Genomic DNA, 5,170 nt, shown 5'->3' with positions numbered 1-5,170 from the left:
ATACAATACTGTTTAAAGTATAGTGTCAGATTATTACAACAGTACACTTCTCATCCCTCCCTTCTATCCTTTTGCCATGATTACACATTTTACTGTGTGTGTGATAAACTTCCAGAAATTTTATTTATGTTTCAAATAGTCAATTATCCCTTCAAAGCTTACTTCAAAGCTATCACACTGTGTTTGTGTGTGTGTGTGTGTGTGTGTGCGTGCGCGCGCACACGCGCGCGCGCGCGTGTATTTCACATCTTCTTTGTCAGTTGATGGACACTTGGGCTACTTCCATATCTTGGCTATTATACAAATAATGCTGCTATAAACACAGGGGTGCATGTATCTCTTTGAATTAGTGTTTATGTATTCTTTGGATAAATACCCAGTAGTGGAGTTGCTGGATTGTAAGGTAGTTTTTAGCTTTTTTAAAAGTTTATTTGTTAATTTCGAGAGAAATAGAGTATGACCTGGGGATGGGCAGAGAGAGAGGGAGAGAGAGAATCCTAAGCAGGCTTCACACGGTCAGTGCAGAGTCCCACATGGGGCTTGAGCTCATGAACCTTGAGATCATAACCTGAGCCGAAATCAAGTCAGATGCTTAACTGACTGAGCCACCCAGGTGCCTCTGTTCTTAACTTTTTGAGGAAACTCCACACTGTTTTCCATGTTGCCCTACTGGCTTGCATTCCCACCAATGGGGCACGAGAGTTCCCTTTTCTCCACATCCTCTCCAACACTTGTTGTTTCTTGCATTTTATTTGATTTTTTAGTTTAAATCCAAGTTAGAACATACAGTGTAGTATTGGTTTCAGGTTTAGAATCCAGGGATTCATCACTTCCATATAACACCCAGTACTCATCTGAACAAGTGCCCTCCTTAATGCCCATCACCCATTTAGCTTATTCCCCCCCCCCCAACCTCTCCTCCAGCAGCCCTTAGTTCTCTGTATTTAAGAGTCTCTTACAGTTGCCTCTCTCTCTGCTTTATCTTATTTTTACTTCCCTTCCCCTATGTTCATATGTTGTTCCCTAAATTCCACACATATGTAAAATCATATATTTGTCTTTCTCTGACTTATTTGGTTTTAGCCATCCTCTCATTATAGACTTGATTTGCATTTCCCTGATGATGAGTGATGTTGAGCATCTTTTCATGTGTCTGTTGGTCATCTGTATATCTTCTTTGGAGAAATGTCTGTTCATGTCTTCTGCCCATTTTAAAATTTGATTATTTGGTTTTTGGGTGTTGGTTTGTATAAATTCTTTATAGATTGTGGATACTAACCCTTTATCAGATATGTCATTTATAAAAATCTTCTCCCATTTGGTAAGTTGTCTTTTTGTTTTCTTGTTTCCTTCACTGTGCAGGCAGAAGCTTTTTATTTTGATGAAGTCCCAATAGTTCATTTTTGCTTTTGTTTTCCTTGCCTCAGGAGATCTATCTAGAAAGAAGTTGCTACAGCCAATGTCAGAGACAATACTTCCTATGTGCACTTCTAGGTTTTTCATGGTTTCAGGTCTCACATTTAGGTCTTTAATCCATTTTGAATTTATTTTTGTGCATAGTGTAAGTGGTCCAGTTTCATTCTCTTGCATGTAGCTGTCCAGTTTTCCCAAAATCATTTGTTGAAGAAGACTGTCTTTTTCCCATTGGATATTTTCTGCCTTGTAGATGATTAATTAACCATATAATTATGGGTTTACTTCTGGGTCCTCTATTCTGTTCTGTTCTATTGATCTATATGTCTATTTTTGTGCCAGTACCATACTGGTTTGGTTACTGCAGCTTTGTAATTTAACTTGAAGTCTGGAATTGTGATGCCTCAAGCTTTGCTTTTCTTTGAAATTGCTTTAGCAATTTGGGATCTTTTGTTTCCCTACAAATTTTAGGATTGTTCGTTCTAGCTCTGTGAAAAACGCTTTTGGTATTTTTTTTTTTTTTTAAATATGGAACGCTTCACGAATTTGCGTGTCATCCTTGCGCAGGGGCCATGCTAATCTTCTCTGTATCATTCCAATTTTAGTATATGTGCTGCCGAAGCGAGCACACGCTTTTGGTATTTTGATAGGAGTTGAATTAAATGTGTACATTTCTTTGGGTAATATAGACATTTTAACAATATATGTTCTTCCAATCCATGAGCATGGAATGTCTTTCCATTTCTTTGTGACATCTTCAATTTATTTCATCAGTGTTTTATAGTTTTCAGAGTACAGATCTTTCACCTCTTTGATTAGCTTTATTCCTAGGTATCTCATTATTTAAAAAATTTTTTTTAAACATTTATTCATTTTTGAAAGACAGAGTGCAAACGGGGGAGGGCTAGAGAGGGAAGCAGACACAGAATCTGAAGCAGGCTTCAGGCTCTGAGCTGCCAGCACAGAGCCTGACACGGGGCTCAAACTCATGGACTGTGAAATCATGACCTGAGCCAAAGTTGGCCGCCTAACCGACTGAGCCTCCCAGGCGCCCAGTATCTCATTACTTTTGGTGCAACTGTAAATGGAATTCTTTCCTTAATTCCTCTTTCTGCTATTTCATTGTTAGTGTATAGGAATGCAACAGATTTCAGGGGCGCCTGGTTGGCTCAGTTGGTTAAGCGGCCGACTTCAACTTAGGTCATGATCTCACAGTTGGTGGGTTTGAGCCCCACGTTGGGCTCTGTGTTGATAGCCTGGAGCCTGCTTCAGATTTTGTGTCTCCCTCTCTCTCTGCGCCCCTCCCCCCAACTTGCACTCTCTCAAAAATGAATAAATGTTTAAAAAATGTAAAAAAAAATATGCAACAGATTTCTCTATGTTGATTTTTTTTATCCCGACATTTGCTGAATTCATGTATCAGTTCAGATAGTTTTTTGGTGGAGTCTTTAGGGTTTTCTATTTAGAGTATCATGTCATCTGCAAATCATGGAAGTTTTACTTCTTCCTTACCAATTTAGATGCCTTTTTTTTCCCTTTTGGTTGTCTAATTGCTGTGGCTAGGACTTCCAGTACAATGTTGAATAAAAGTGGTGAGCGTGGACAGCCTTGTTTTGTTCCTGACCTTTGGGGGAAAGCTCTCAGTTTTTCCCCACTGAGGATGATGTTAGCTGTTTTTCATATATGGCCTTCATTATGTTGTGGTTTGTTCCCTCTAAACCTACTTTGTTGAAGGTTTTTATCATGAATGTATGCTGTACTTTGTCAAATACTTTTTCTGCATCTATTGAAATGACCATACAGCTTTTTATCCTTTCTCTTATTGATGTGATATATCCGGTTGCTTGATTTACAAATATTGAAGCACACTTGCAACCCAGGAATAAATCCCACTTGATTGCTTCATTGCAGTGATTTTTAAAAATTCATTGTTGGATTTAATTTGGTAACATTTTGTTGAGAATGTTTGCCCCTATGTTCACCAAAGATATTGGCATATAGTTGTCTCTCTCTCTCTGTCTTTTGTGGTGTCTTTATCTGGTTTTGGTATCTAGGTAATGCTGGCCTTATAGAATGATTTTGGAAGTTTTCCTTTCTCTTCTATTTTTTGGAGTAGTTTGAGAAGAAAAAACATTAAATCTTCTTTAAGTGTTTGGCAAAATTCACCTGTGAAGCATCTGGTCTTGGACTTTGGTTTGTTGGGAGATTTTTGATTACTGATTCAATCTCCTTGCTGTTAATCAGCATATTCAAATTTTCTATTTCTTCTTGTTTGTTTTGGTAGTTTTATGTGTTTCTAGGAATTTATTCATTCTTCTAGGTTTTCCAGTTTGTTGGCATATGGTTTTTCATAATATTCTCTCACAATTGTTTGTATTTCTGTGATGGTTGTTATTTCTCTTCTTACATTTGTAATTTTATTTGAGCCCCCTTTCTCTATTTTTTGGTGAATGTGGCTAGAAGTTTATGAATTTTGTTTATCTTCTCAAAGAACTGGCTCCTGGTTTCATTTATCTGTTCTACTGTTTATCTTCTGTATAATTTATTTCTGTTCTAATCTTTATTATTTCCTTCCTTTTGCTGGTTTGGGGTTTTGTTCTTCTCTAGCTCCTTTAGGTGTAAGGTTAGGTTGTTCATTTGAACTTTTTCTTGCTTCTTGAGGTAGACTTGTATTGCTATAGACTTACCTCTTAGAACTGCTTTTGCTACATCCCAAAGGTTTTGGACTGTTATGTTTTGTTGTTTTGCTTTGTTTTTTGTTTTTTATATTTTTCTTTTCTCTTTTTTTGTTTAAATTTTTTTCTTTTTTTTTAAATTTATTTTTTAACTTACATCCAAGTTAATTAGCATATAGTGCAACAATGATTTCAGGAGTAGATTCCTTAATGCCCCTTACCCATTTAGCCCATACTCCCTCCCACAACCCCTCCAGTAACCCTCTGTTTGTTCTCCATATTTAAGAGTTACTTATGTTTTGTCCCCCTCCCTGTTTTTATATTATTTTTGCTTCCCTTCCCTTGTGTTCATCTGTTCTGTGTCTGAAAGTCTTCATATGAATGAAGTCATATGATATTTATCTTTGTCTAATTTTGCTTAGCATAATACCCTCTAGTTCCATCCATGTAGTTGCAAATGGCAAGATTTCATTCTTTTTGATTGCTGAGTAATACGCCATTGTATATATAAACACCACATCTTCTTTATCCATTCATCCATTGATGGACATTTGGGCTCTTTCCATACTTTGGCTATTGTTGATATTGCTGCTGTAAACATTGGGGTGCATGTGTCCCTTCAAAACAGCATACTTGTATCCTTGAATAAATACCTAGTAGTGCAATTGCTGCGTTGTAGGGTAGTTCTATTTTTAATTTTTTGAGGAACCTCCATACTGTTTTCCAGAGTTGCTGCACCAGTTTACATTCCCACCAGCAGTACAAAAGAGATCCTCTTTCTCCACATCCTTGCCAACATTTGTTGTTGCCTGAGTTGTTATTGTTAGCCATTCTGACAGGTGTGAGGTGGTATATCATTGTGATTTTGATTTGTATTTCCCTGATGATAAGTGATGTTAAGCATTTTTTTTTCATGTGTTGGTTGGCCATCTGGATGTCTTCTTTGGAGAAGTGTCTATTCACGTCTTTTGCCCATTTCTTCACTGGATTATTTGTTTTTTGGGTGTTGAGTTTGATAAGATCTTTATAGATTTTGGATACTAACCGTTTATTTGATATGTCTTTGGCAAATATCTTCTCCC

At 37.0% G+C, this 5,170-nt stretch overlaps 1 non-coding gene across 1 annotated transcript; it reads right to left on the bottom strand.

Moving 5' to 3' along the window:
* Positions 1-1,935: 1,935 nt before the first annotated feature.
* Positions 1,936-2,042, bottom strand: LOC122209256. Its single transcript, XR_006197528.1, has one exon. It is a non-coding gene; the product is annotated as a U6 spliceosomal RNA (small nuclear RNA).
* Between the last annotated feature and the right edge of the window lie 3,128 nt (positions 2,043-5,170).

This window comes from Panthera leo, chromosome E2 (assembly GCF_018350215.1).
Source record: "Panthera leo isolate Ple1 chromosome E2, P.leo_Ple1_pat1.1, whole genome shotgun sequence".
NCBI classification, from domain to species: domain Eukaryota; kingdom Metazoa; phylum Chordata; class Mammalia; order Carnivora; family Felidae; genus Panthera; species Panthera leo.
Note: the sequence above shows the minus strand (reverse complement) of the source record. Positions and strands in the feature narration are given on the sequence as shown.